Source organism: Ovis aries, chromosome 11 (assembly GCF_016772045.2).
Source record: "Ovis aries strain OAR_USU_Benz2616 breed Rambouillet chromosome 11, ARS-UI_Ramb_v3.0, whole genome shotgun sequence".
Taxonomy (NCBI): Eukaryota; Metazoa; Chordata; class Mammalia; order Artiodactyla; family Bovidae; genus Ovis; species Ovis aries.
This window is the reverse complement of record NC_056064.1, coordinates 31,740,115-31,755,123: the sequence shown is the minus strand read 5'-3', so window position 1 is coordinate 31,755,123 and position 15,009 is coordinate 31,740,115.

The window sequence follows — 15,009 nt, the reverse complement described above, 5'->3', positions numbered from 1 at the left end:
TACTTTTGTGTTACAACAGAGCTGAGTAATTGCCACAGGGACTGTATGGTTTGCAAAGTCTAAGATTTTTTACTATCTAGCCCTTTAGAGAAAATATCGCTAATCTTTGGTCTAGAAACTGTTAAGTTCTGTTAGACAGATAAAAAATAACGATGTATGAAGAGTCAGGATAGTGTGGACTGCTGTCTAGAGTCAAGGCAGCAAGAAGTGATAGAAATCAGGGTTTCTTTTGAAGTTTCAGTGTAAAGGAAGATCTGATGATAATTTCTTTTCTTTTTCAGTGTGCACATTTAATTCTATAAAATTTTCCTCTAAATACTGTTGGGTTACACCTATATCTTTCAACTTTTTCATGTTCTTATCATTTCAGAATATTTCATAATTTCTCTTGAGGCTTTTTCTTCGACACTTTGATTATTTAGACGTGTGGTTAATTTCCAAGTATTAAGAGATTTCCTTTTTCTGTTTCTGTTATTGATTTCTAGATTAATTCTATTATGAACAGAGAGCATACTTGGTGTGATTTTAATTCTGTTCAATTTGTTCAGGTTTGTTGTATAAATCCAGATATGCTCTGTCCTCGAGACTGTGGCATGTGTACTTGAAAAGAATGTATATTCAGCTGTTGTTGGGTGGAGGGTTTTATAAATGTCAATTAGACACAGTTAGCTGATGCTGTTATTCATTCCTTCCATATCCTTGCTGGTTTCTTCTTTTTTCCTTAATCTATTAGGTTGATCAATTACTTACGAGGGTCTCCAGCTACATTATGAATCTGTCCACTTTTCCTTTTAGCTCTGTCAGTTTTTGCTTCATGTATTTTTAATCTGTTGTTCTGTCCATTTATATTCAAGATTGTTATGTCTTACGACGAACTGACCCTTTTGTCATTATGTAATCTCATTCTTTGTCCTTGGTAATTTTCTTTGTTCTGAGGTTTACATAGCCTGACATATCCACTATTGATTTCTTTTGTTTCCTGTTTACGTGGTTTACCTTTTTCTAGATGTTTGCTTTTTTCGGGGGGTGGGGGGCTTGTGCTGGGTCTTCACTGCAGCGTACAGGCTTCACTAGCTGTGTCGTTCGGGCTTAGTCATCCTGTAGCATGTGGGATCTTAGTTCCCCAGTGAGGGCTCGCACCCAAATCTAGCTTTAGACCTGCACCCGAGAGCTGTGGCTCTCCGTGCTCCCGAGGTGTCAAAGAGACAGGACGCAAGTCACGAAGAAGGAACCTCCCACATCCTGCGGCACCATGTAGCCCTCCCTGGCACTGTATCCCTGTTAGCACTCCTGGCACAATCTACCTGCTTCTGTCTTTCTGTTTCCTTCAAACCCTTCTGGAATCCCCTTTCTGAGATGGAAGTGGGATTCAGGGGTAATCACCTGGAAGGAGTTAATCGCCTTTTCTTCTAATCACCTTCTTTTTCAAGGGCAATGGGTTAATTATCGAGACACTAACTGCATGTTAGATTCCCTGGGTGAAAGACTCTCTCGTTTTAACACAGTCACACCGTGTTAATGATACTCATCACTCCCAGAACACCGCTAGAGGAACTGTCTCTGAGCGGGTTGCTCTACAGATATATTCTCAGAGCACAGAGCATTAAAATCCCCAATTGCATATTAAGGGATTTTTTTTTTCAAATTGTAAAATTACTTAGCAAGAAAAAAATACATTAATTAAAAAAATCTATTCTTAGCTAGCACAGAACTACACTTGAAATGCTCCAGAAATGGCAGTTTTAAAGAGTCAGGAAATGCTGCACGTTTCTAGGTGCCTCTTATACCAAATAAAACTATTTGTCTTTACTCTGCGGGGTGGACCACTACTTTTTAAAGTTTGGTTTCTTCACAGCAGTTAAGTTTCTTCACAGCATCCTTTAATCAGCCCCAAATCGACTCAAGGTCAACACACATAGGATGCAGTTTGCCTCAAGTGCTTCTCCTGGATTTGAATCTTAAATATACCACTTACTGAACGTGAACTCTTGATTCACCTCTTTGAGCTTCAGCTATTTGATCTTCAGAAAGAGGATAATGCATAGTAGTTAGTGCTGTCAGGACTGGAAAAAATGGGTGCAGAGGAACTGCTGTAAAGCAGGGGTTGATCAACTGTAACATATAATAACTGAATCAGTTGCAGACAGGCCATCTGAGATTATGATCTGATTGACACTGGTGATTATCTTTCTCTGGTCCCTTGCTCTTCACTTTACCTCTTTCTTCTTTACTGTTTTAAATTAATTAGTCCCATTTTTGGACTAATTCATTCTCATATATACCTTTCTCAGTACGTGGGACATGGGTGGGTGTGTATGTGTGTGTATGTGTATAGAGAACTAGACCAGCAATCAGTAAAGTTCAGATGATCGCAATTTAGGGGAATAGAAAAGACACAGGACATTCTAGAATGTTCATGTTGATATAGCTCCTGGGCAAAATTCTGCATCTGACTATTAAACATACTTGCTCTTCTGTGGTCCTTCTGATATCACAGTCCACCTACCAGGGCTCCTGGGCGGCCTCTCTTCCATCTGTCAGCTCACCTATGCCCTTAACTTCCCAAGTGCACCTTCCTGAGTCCTCTCCCTGCCATGTCCTCCCCTTCAGCCCCAAGTCTCTTAAACGATCACCCCTCTCGACCTTGACTCCCACATCAGTCTCTCCCATTTAGTCTCTCCAATTGCTGAGCAACTGTTCCGTCTTCTCCATCTTCTCAGCGCCCCCATGTCATCCTCAAAGTATCTTCTCTGATCTGTATAATATTCTCATATCTTACCCCAGGACTGCTCTCTCCTTTCTTTCCGGACTGATTGTCCTTCAGGCTAACACACTCTCCTCTCTTAACTGATCCCCTAAACCTCTTAAGGTGATGAACACCAGACCCAGCTCTCTCTCCATATTCTGGCCATTCCAGCCTTTGTCCTCTAACTCAGAGTAAATATATTTTCTCTGGGGTCATACATGTGAGATCTAGTTCCCCAATCAGGGATTGAACCCATGCCCCTGCATTGGAAGTGCAGTCTTAACCACTGGACCACCAGGGAAGTCTTTGTTTCCTTTCTTTTTAAAACAGACTTTCTTTTTTGGAGCAGTTTCAGTTCAGTTCAGTCTCTCAGTCATGTCTGGCTCTTTGCGACCCCATGGACTGCAGCACTCCAAGCTTCCCTGAGTAGTTTCAGGCCACAGCAAAACTGAGCAGAAGGCATGGAGATTTCCCATATAGTTCCTGCACCCACACATGCACAGGTTTCTGCTTTACCAAGACCCTACACCAGAATGATCCATTTGTTAAAACTGATGAACCTACACTGACGCATCGTTATGACCTAGAGTCCCTCATTTGCATCACGGCTCACTCTTGGTGCTATACATCCTATGGGTTTGGATGAATGTCTAATGACATATATCCATCATTATGAGTAATTTCACTGCTCTAAAAATCCTCTGTGCTCCATCTATCAATCCTTCTTCCCTCTCTCCCCTCACAAACTCCTAGGACTCATCGATCTTTTTATTGTCTTCATAATTGTATCTTTTCAAGAATGTCATATAGACAGAATCATACAGTATGTAATCTTTTCAGACTGGCTACTTTCACTCGGTGATATGCATTTAAGGTTCCTCCGTGTCTTTTCATGGCTCGATAGCTCATTGCTTTTTAGTGCTGAATAATATTCCATCATCTGGATGGACCACAGTTTATCCTTTCACCTGCTGAAGGGCATCTTGGTTGCTTCCAAGTTCCAGTAATTATGAATAAAGCTGCTGTATATATCTCTGTGCAGTTTTTTTATGTGGATATAAGTTTTCAACGCCTTTGAGTAAATAACCAAGGAACACAGTTGCTGAATCATATGGTAAGAACATTTTTAGTTTTGTAAGAAATAGCCAAACTGTCTTCCAGATTGGTACCTCCTTTCACTCCCACCAGCAAAGTGTGAGTTCCTGTTGCTCCACATGCTCACCAGCACTTGGTGTTATCAGTGTTTTGGCCGTGCTAATATGAGTGTAGTGCTATCTCACTATCATTTTAATGTTTGCATTTCCCTAATTACACATGATGTTGAGCACCTTTTAAAAAGCCTATTTGCCGTCTGAGTATCTTCTCTGGTGAGGTTAAAGTCGTTGACCCATTTTTAATTGGGTTGTTTACTTTTTTATCATTAAGTTTTAAGAATTCTTTGTTGATTTCGGTGAACAATCCTGTATCAGATACGTCCTTTGAAATTTGTTTTCTCCCAGACCGTGGCTTGTCTTTTCATTCCCCTGACAATTTCTTTCTCTAGGAAAGACAATGATCATATCTGATTCATAAAACTGCTAGATGGATTAAACAACAAAACAAGAACACAACATCTTATACATAATGGTTTCCTCTATCTTATTAAAGAAAGCACTGAGGGGTAATTTGGGACATTAGCAGGCTGTGGAGACATTTTGTATGACGTGGCAAACATCAGTCAAACTGTACTTATCATTAAAAAGAGATCAAGCAAAATAGCTTCTTCTAAAGTTTGATGTGTTCGACGCTGAGAGGGAGAAGCACAGAAAACCAACTCTAAAAGCCAGGGATTTTTGCCTTCACAGGAGTCAAAAGCCAGAGTACACACACACCTCCTTCGTTACTCCTCCTGATTGTGTCCCAGACTTCTGATCCCCTGCCGAGCACGGTCTGTGCGCCACAGATCGGATCTCTAAGCTGGCTGGCACCCCAGGATGCACTTTGCAGCCTGAGTCATGGATACGCAGCCTCTGACGTCCATGAGGGGTAATCGTCCTCCTATTCAGGTTGTTCTGCCTCTTTTCCTAGGGAGAGACTGCTCTCCCAGAGGAGATGGGGTACTCTGGCAGTCTAAGAATGAAGCTATGTAGACCTGGTTGGCATCCAAGTTAAGTTTTGAAGTAAGAGAACTTGCTGTCAAAATGATCCTGAACCACTGTCAGCAGTCCAAAGCCAGAGAAAGTCGCTCTGCTAGGTAAAGTTTTGGGGAAAGTGTTGTAATGGATAAACAGGCTGTGGTACATATATACAATGCAATACTACTCAGTCATAAAAATGAACGAAATTGGGTCTTTGTAGAGTCATGGATGGACCTAGAGTCTGTCTTACAGAGTGAAGCAAGTCAGAAAGAAAAAAGTTATATTTATATAAAAATGTCATATATATATGCAGAGCAGAAATCGAGACACAGATATAAAGAATGGATGTGTAGACATGGAGAGGGGGATGAATCAAGAGTTTGGGACTGACATATACACACTGCCATGTATGAAACAGAGAGCTAGTGGGAAGCTGCTGTCTAGCATAGGGAGCTCAGCTTGGTGCTCTGTGATGATCTAGGCGGGGGGATGGGGGTTTGGGATGGGAGGGAGGCTCACGAGGGAGGGGATATATGTATACATTTGGCTGAGTCGTGTTGTTGTGCAGCAGAAACCAACACCACATATAGAGCAATTATCCTCCAATTAAAAAAGAAAGAAAGAAACTGGGATCCACTCAGATTCAACAGCCCAGTGATAGTAAAATCTCATCTGAGAATGGTTTCATGGTAAAGTGGAAAATTGGGTACAGGTGAAAAACAGGGATGCAAGCCAGGAGATACAAAGATCACTGATAGTGAAGGAATATAGACCCTCAGGAGTTTCAGAGAGCAGAATACTCTAGGGACCAGACTTCCCCTCCCCCATTTTTACAGACCCAGGTAAGTCCAGTGGAAGAGAGAGAAGAAAGCCTCTATTATAACTGATCTTGAACTCAAAGTTGACTTTGGTGTGTCGAGGCTATAAGCCAGATTTTAATATGATTTATGAAAATTAAGGAATACTGCATTTTTTCACTTTGAGAGTTGAGGGAAAATTCATGACTATCATATTTCAGAATCTGCAATGGTACATTAGAATCCCATATCTAATTTCCAAGCTATTCTGCTGAAAGCACCTTCAGATTTTATATCCATCTTGTAGTCATTAAGAATTGTGTCTTTCGAATCAGAATGACCTAGTTTGAATAATGACTGTCCTTCTTATAAGATATACAAACAAAAGTTACTTAATATATTTGAGTTTCAGATGTCTCCTTTGGAAATGGAGACACCTACCTCCTAGGGTTATCATGGGGTTGGTTGGATAATATATCTCTAAAAGGCACTTAGCTCATTACCTGGCACTTAAAATGCATTCAGCACTGGTAATTCATTATTTCTTTTTTGGTGCTTGGCTTGGGGTCATGAGTGTGGTCCCTTGGGCTCAGCCAACGATGGGGCAGGAGTTTGGGAAAAGTCCCTCCTTATGAAAGTCCCCTTTCACCTCCGCTTTTCTACCTGCAACAGTTTAAAATGACAAATGACTGCACTTCATGCTCAGGAGGCAAGGGGCAATCTTGTTGATGAGTATAGATGGTTGTGGAAGAAGGTAATGAAATAAGAATTCTCCTTTATTGGTCAGTTTGTATAAATTAAATGTGGCATATTATATGTAATCTCATAAGCTCTCCTTTGACAGATAATATGTGATAAATATGAGACATAAATTGGAGATAGGAGAGTGGCTGGAAGAAAAACTGTTCTATAAAGCTATTTTAGAACCACTGAAATAGAATTTCTTCAAAGAGGAAAAACGGGGAAGGAGGCTCCACAGAAAGATGGGGAGAATGGAGTCCCCAAATTGATCAAGAAGTCCAGGTGCTGAGATAGAGAGAATTCAGGTGCCTAGCAATAATTTCCTACGTCATCACTAACCAACTGAGTGGGGAAAACCTGGCGCAAATCGTTCCAAGATGGAGCAATCTCAGAAGCCATATCTACTTTGGGGTTCCTTGGAGGGGATGCCTCATCTGTGCTCCATCTCTATGAATCCAGAAAGCTGCCTGAACCTGACCTGCCATTGGCGGGGTTGGAGGTGGGGTCATGGATGGGGGTGGTAGAGGCGTGGTCTTGCTGCTACCCCATTGAAATTCAGAGTCTGGTCTTGAGTCAAAGATAATTCCTTCTGTGGTAGGATTCATCTGTTCTGGAGTCAACTGTGTCTGGGTAGCTTTTCTTTTTTTTGGCAAAAGATAGGAGAGCATTCCTAAAGCACTGGCCCTCAAAATCAATGTGCATGCGTATCTCCCGATATTTAAAATTCTGGGCATTAATTAAAAATTGGGGGTATGGTAAGGCCAGCGGATCAAGAAATGACTGCCATTGAAAAAATAGTTTGTTGCACATGTAGAGAATGGGCCTGTGGACCCAGTGAGGGAAGGAGAGGGTGAGACCAACTGAGAGAATAGCATTGACGTGTATACACTACGGTGTGTGAAATAGGCAGCTAATGGGAAGCTGCTGCACAGCACAGGGAACTCAGCCCGGTGCTCTGTGATGATCTGGAGGGGTGGAGATCCAAGAGGGAGAGAATGCATGTATGCACACAGCCGATTCACTTCATTGTACAGCAGAAACTAACACGACATTGTCAAGCAATTAGACTCCAATTAAAAAATAAGTAAATTAAGTAAAGTAATAGTAATACAAGTTTTAAAAAGGAAGAGTTTGTTATGCACAGTTTCCAAGAGGAGGGAGATGCCATGCTATTGTGGGTCAGCCAGAGAAGCGCCAGGGTCAGTCTCAGGGCAGATGGAGAAGGGGGCGCTGTGGCCAAGGCCCTTAGCTGTTTCCACAGAAAGGAATGGGCCAGGCAGGGTAAGAAGTCTTGAGGCCACGAGTTTGAATAATTTCAGTGGACTCTGGGGCACAGAGGCTGTCCTAATTGTCTATTTCCTCCTCCTACCCCCTACAGAGTTATTAGGAGAGGTGGGAAATAGCCTGGAACTTGAGAGCCTTTAAAGGAGGTGATTGGGGTGTGGCTCTGGATGGGCTGGTTTGTCACTGAAAAGCTTTCTTGGGAATGAGCTTCTTACTATCTGTGCTTGTGTGTGCGTGTGTGTGTGTGTGTTTGTGTTTAGTTGCTCAGTTGTGTCCGACTCTTGTGACCCCATAGACTGCAGCCCACCCCCATCAGGCTTCTCTGTCCATGGAATTATCCAGGTAAGAATATGGGAAGGGGTTGCCATTTCCTTCTCCAGGGAATCTTTCTGACCCAAGAATCAAACCAGCATCTCCTGCATTGGCACATGGATTCTTTACCATCTTAGTCACCAGAGAAGCTGAGTGGATGAGAGAATCCCAGAAAACACAGTCTGAGCAGAAGTCTGTTCTCAAACAGCTCCCATCATAACTGGGCTCAGCAGAGAGAAGTGGATCCTCCAGCTGCCCAGCTGCCCACAGAGTCCTGGTTAAACAGTCTGGGCTCCACAGATCTTACTTCCAGTTCTTTAAATGGAGAAACACTGAGGACAAGCTGAACAGGTCGACAGCCTCGGTGTGTCCCCAGATCACTGAGCCCACCCTCTCAGAGGCGTATGGGCACCTAAACGACAGTCTAACTCCATCAATTAACGGATCATCTATCATCTAAGAGGATTGCCTCAATGTGAAGCAACAGTCCAAGTACCATGGACATTTTACATTTAATTTTGTTCAAGCATAACACAACCACGGGGCTTCCCAGGTGGCACAGGAATAAAGAAACCGCCTGCCAATGCAGGAGACGCAAGAGGTGAGGTTTCAATCCCCAGGTCAGGCCTGGAGAATTCCATGGACTGAATAGTTCATGGGGTCACAAAGAGTCGGACATGACTGAGCGACTTTCACTTATCCAGTCTCCTTGAGATGCACGCTTGGATTGTTTCTAATTTGGAGCACTGCTGTAAATATTCTTTTTTTTTAATTAAAAAAATTATTTGGCTATGCTGGGTCTTAGTTGCAGTACATGGGATCCTCAATCTTTATTGTGCCATGAAGGATCTATTTTCCTGACCAGGGATCAAACCCCACCCCCTGCACTGGGAGCTTGGAGTCTTAGCTCCTGGACCTATGAGCATTCTTATACATGGCCCGTATGTACTGTTGGATTTATACCCAGGATAGAATCGGTGGGTCATGAGCAATTATATTTAGCCAAATAGATATCTGAAGTGGCCATGCCCGTTTACATGTGCACCAGCTCTGTGTCCTTGTCAACATGTAGAACCAAGCTGTCCTTTTCACTTTAGTCATTCTGGATATTGTGTAGCCATATTACATCATGATTTTAATGTGTCCAGGGGGAAAATATTTGTCAAGGAAAACAGAATAAACTTGACTCTGAAAGTGCAGAAGAATAAGCCACATTTAGGGCAGCTTACCTAGGGAGAAGTGTTTCTGTCAATGAGAAATGCAACTGAATGTTTCAGCAGGAGGTTAAGTGTGTCAAGCCATAGGTGTTATCTCCAGGTGTGAGTGGGGTACAGGCAACGTCTGAAGCAAGAGACTAACTATAGAAGAGTATGGAAGAATGTGAGGGTTGAACTAGACATTCAGGAGCTGCAAACAGAATCTACGTATTCATTAAAAATGTAATTCTTGAGCTTTCAAAATGTGCTGGAAACAGACCTGGGCAGGTGGTTATAAAGGGAGTAGTCGGTTCCTTCTCTTCCAGAGACCACAAATATCGAGGAGAGAGGAATAAGATAGGTAATAAGGCATCGTGATGAATGTCTCTATGGTAGAGACTTGTATGAGCTGCGTCTATGCTCTGGAAGCAAGAAGAGGGTATCCATCAATCTGGTGTGGTAGGGTTGCAGAATCCTTCACTTGGAGGTGACCCTGGATCCTGGTCTTGGTTAATTAGTGGGTGGTCGTTAAGAAGGTAAGGGAGAGGGAAGCATGAGTGACGGTTTGGAGACGTATCAGTAGAAGCCTAGGGTGGTGTGGTCCAGCAGCTCTGCCTAGATGCTGGGGGACAGGTGAGAGCACACAGAAAGGGTATTTTGAAAGCCAGATGGTGAAGGACCTTAGAAATACAACTGGCCATGTGCTTTATGCTACAGGCAGGGATCCGTCATCACAGCTCAACAGAGAGAGGATACTGTGATAACACTGGCATAGTGGGGTTTCCCAGGTGGCGCAGTGGTAAGAATCCACCTGCCAATGCAGGAGGTGCAGAAGCCATGGGTTTGATCCCTGGGTTGGGAAGATCTTCTGGAGGAGGAACTAGCAACCCACTCCAGTATTCTTGCTGGGAAAATCCCATGGACAGAGGAGCCTCCATGGAGTTGCCAAGAGTCAGACACAGCTGAGCCCAGGAACTGTGATCTCAGGTAGGCAGTGGAGGACGTAAAAAGAAAGTGACAGATGTGATTTCAAATAAAATATGGCTCGGTTCTCCTCTTGCAGGGCGAGAATCCCCATTTATTGGGAACTGGAAAAGTACTTACGGTGATGCTTTTGTTCTGCTAGGGTGGGCCTGGTCTGAAGGTAATTTTTCAAAAGCAGCTGCTCTAAGTGTTAGTTAAATGGTGCCAAGGGATTCACTGGACACAGGTGCCACGTTCAATCTTATTCATCTATCAATAAAGCCAGACTCCAAGTGCCGGTTGGATGGCAGCACGGCACCGTTGAGACAGGAATTCTATTAACAGATGCAACTCGCTGCTTCAGTCTGGGGGTCGGCTACAGGCTTCAGCATGTGTGTGCGTTCTCAGTCACTCAGTCGTGTCCGACTCTTTGTGACCCCGTGGACTGTAGCCCACCAGGCTCCTCTGTCCATGGGATTCTCCGGGCAAGAACACTGGAGTGGGGTGCCATCTCCTCCTCCAGAAGATCTTCCCAACCCAGGGATCGAACCCACATCTCCCGCGGCTCCTGCACAGGCAGGCAGATTCTTTACCACTGGACTTCAGTTGCTGTTGTTTAGTTACTGAGTCGTGTCCAGCTCTGTGTGATCCCACGGACTCGAGACACCCCCAGATCCTTGGCCTCTAACTTTCTTCCCCATCATTCCTGCTGTGGCTCCTGTTGGGGCGACTCAGATGCACCTGTCACATTCTTTTCCTATTATTTGCGTTTGCTCCTACAAAACACTCTTTATCTGCCCTTTTCATCCAGGGAGGGAATGTTTCAGTGCTCAATCAATTTTCTGAATAATTAATAGATGCTGTTGGTACAACGTTTTAAAAGTTACGCAAAGGGTAGTGGTGAGGAAAATTCTCATCTGTCCCTGGCCCCAGACACCCATTTTCTCTTGCCAGTGGCAAATACTATGACCCAATTCCTCGAGCATCATTTCAAAGACATTCTATGCAACTGCAAACTTGTGCCAGTTTTCCTTTTCTTTAAAAAAAAATCATAAATAGTAGCACATGGTACATACACCTTGTTCCCTACCTTATGTATCATCTTGGATATAGTCTCCTATCATTCACGCTTGTTCTTTTTAAAGGTATCCCATTGTGAATATGCTTTTGTTTATTTAGTCAGGCCACTATTGATAGACATTTAACTAGCTCCTAACTTTTCATTGTTACAACGAATGCTTCAGTGAATATCCTCCTTTCTCATTTAGGCATATTTATAGGATGGGTTCCTAGAAATAGAACTGTTGGGCCACCAGGAATTAATATCTATAATTTTTAGACATTTAAAATTTTCCTGCACAGTAGTCTTTTCAATTTTCACTCCTCATGAAAGTCTATTTTCCCAGGTGGTCCCTAACATACGATGAATTATAAAATTTTGACCTCTGTCAATTTTTTATTGAAAATGTCATTTGGAATTTTACTTTTCGTTTCTCTTCTTCTTAGTGAGGCTGAGCATCTTTACATGGTTTTAAGAGTTGTTTGTAATTCTTTTAAAAAGTTGAACTCTCTGGCCATCCATGTTGACCATTTTCCCACAGGACTGTTTCCTTTTTGCAAATGTAAGAGCTTGTTGCGTGTTAAGAAGAGCATTCCTTTGTCCATTACATGCAAACACTTTCCCTCATTCGTTGTTTGAGTCTGGATTTTATTCTTATTTATCTATTGAAATAACAAATTTGAAAGTATTTATGTGGTAGACCTTCTTTGGTTTCTTTTCAGTTTTGGATCATATTTTCCAACTGAGAGATGATTTTTAAAGTTTCCATGGTCTCTTTTAGTGCTATTAGTGTTATTTAAAGAAATGTTTATTTTGAAATGATTTTAAACTTACAAAAGATTTGCAAAGATAGAAAAGTGACTTTCAATGCTGCCTTCATCCAGCTTTGCTCAATGTTAACATTTTATAGAACTGTGGTACCATTAGCAAAGCTCTAAGTTTAACATTGGTACAATACTGTTAATTAAACTACAGGCTTTCGTAGAATTTCCAGTGTTCCAAGTAACGTCCTTTTTCCATTTCAGGTACCAGTTCAGGATTCCACATTTTCTTTATTTGCCCTATGTCCTAAATCTTCTCTCTTCTTGACAACTTCTCCATCTTTGTATTTTGTGACCTTGACATTTCTGAAGCTTTGTTGTTTTCAGTCGGTAAGTCATGCCTGACTCTTTGTGACTCCATGAACTATAGCCCACCAGGCCCCTCTCCATGGGATTTCCCAGGCAAGAATACTGGAGTGGGTTACCATTCCCTTCTCCAGGGGATCTTCCCAACCCAGGAACTGAACCCAGGTCTCCGGCATCTCCTGCATTGGCAGACAGCTTCTCTACCACTGAGCCACCAGGCAAGTTTCTTTCTGAAGTTTATTGATCAAATATTTTGTAGAATGTCCACCTATTTAGGAGATACATATATTGGCATGTCCTATAACTGGCAATGTTAACTTTGATCGCTTGGTTAAACAGTGCCTGTTATGCGATCCACTGTAAAGGTACTGTTTTCCCCTGTCTTATTTATAAATATTTGGTGGGAAATACTTTGAGGAAATATATATTATGTACGTACACTATTTTTGTTTATTTACTTGAATATATATTCAAACATATTTATATTATTATGTGTATTCATATATTATGTCTTCTTTATTTTCCCTGAAAAAACGTTTTGTGGTTTTTAACAAATTTTTCACATTTTTGTCAGGTTTATCCCTAAGCACTCTCTATTTTTTTTTTTTTTAAATTCTAGTGTAAATTGCAATTTGGGTTAAATTTCTATTTCTGATTGTTTGCTGCTAGTTTATGGAAATACAGTTGATTTTAATGTTGATCTTACATCCTATAATCTTGCTAAACTCACTTTTAGTTCTAGTGGATTTTTTTGTGATTCCATTGAATTGTCTACAGAAGAGATTATGTTATATGTAAGTAAAGACAGCTTTATGTATTCTTTTCAAAACTGAGCGACTGTAATTTCTTGTACTTGCCTTATTGCAAGTTAGACTCTCATTACATGGTTAGACTCTCCAGTATGGTGTTGAATAGAAGTGTTGAGAATGGATATCTTGTATGTTCCTCATTTCAAAGAAAGTAACCATTTAGTTTTTCACCATTAAATAAGTTAGCTGCAGCGTTCTTTTGTTAACTTCTTTTACTAGGTACATTTCCCTTCCGTTTCTAGTTTGCTGAAAGTTTTTCTTTCTTTGTTTCTTTTTTAAACCATAAGAGAATTTTGTCAAATACTTTTATTGTGTCTACTGAGATTATTCTTTTTTAGTTTATTAGTATGCAAGCAAAAAGACAATGGAACAGAAAACTATCCATGTAGAATTCTACACCTAGCAAAAATGTCTTTGAAAAATAATAATGAAATAGAAATGTTTTCAAACATTTGAAAACTAGAATAATTTATTGACAGCCAATCTGCATTGTGAGAAAAATGAAAGAAAGTCCTCCAGGCAGAAGAAAAATGCTACCAGATAGAAATATGACTCTACACAAAGGAATAAAGAACACAGGAAATGATAACTGCACTAAATATGTAAGGTCAATTCTTATTATTTAAATAAATTTAAAAGGTAATTATTTAAGCAACAAGAAAACTTAGTGGCTGAGGTTTATACCATATATGGAAGTAAAGTGAACGTAAACAATAGCACAAAGGGTGGGGGAAAGAGAAGATTCTGATCTATACATAAAATAGTGCAATATTACTTAAAGCTAGACTGTGATAGATTAAAACAATATATAGCATAAGCTTTAAAGCAAGTGCTAAAATAAAACCACAGAGGGTTATAGCTAATAAGCCTCCAAAGTTACAGACATATTGATATTGCTATTAATAAATATATTCAACTCATCCAAAGCAAGGTACAAAATGAGGAAAAAGAAAAGATGAACAAAGAGAAAGCTAATAGCAAGATGATAGATTCAAACCTAAAATGGCATCATCGACTCAATGGACATGAGTTTAAGCAAATTCCAAGAGATAGTGGAGGACAGGAAAGCCTGGTGAGCTGGAGTTCAGGGGGTCGAAAAGAGTAGGACATGACTTAGCGAAGGAACAACAACAAAGGTATCAAAGACAGAAGTGCAAATGGTCCTGCATGAGCGCAGCACTGTTCTTTGTGATCCTTGCTGGTGGTTCTTTTCCCAGGTGGTTCCTTAAGGTAGCCTCTTCACAAGTGTTCTCTGAGCAGCACTCACCTGAATACTAGGTGAGACTGCTCTCTGGGTCTCTGCAGTTCCCTCTCTCCATAGCTCTCTTTCCCTCCCCAGTTTGCTTTGGTAACTCTTGCTGTGTTGGTTTCCCTGAATTCTCAGCTCCGTCTCTTCAGCTGAGGGAACCCGCCGGGCTCCACCAGTTTCCCTGTGTGGTGTCCTGGAAACTCTATCAAGCTGCTCCTTGAGACAACCTTAGGCCTCACCTCATCCATATCCTGCCTTTCTGGGGGTGTGGTTCTTTACCTCTTAACGTTCAATTTTTTACAAACTGTTGTTTTGTATATTTTATTGATTTCTTTCTTTTCTTTTTTTTTGATTTGCTTCAGGTAAGAGGGCAAATTCAATTTCAGTTACTACTACACCCTGGTCAGAAGCAGAAATCAGTTTATTCCTTTTTATTGCTGACAGTATTCCATTGTACAGCTGTACTACAGTTTATCTATTTATGTATTGAAGGTCTAGGTTGTTTCCAGTTTGGGGAAATTACAAACAAAGCTTCTATAAGCATTTATGTATGATTTTTTTGTGGGAAAAAGAATTCTCAATATGCTTGAATAAATACCAAGAAGTGG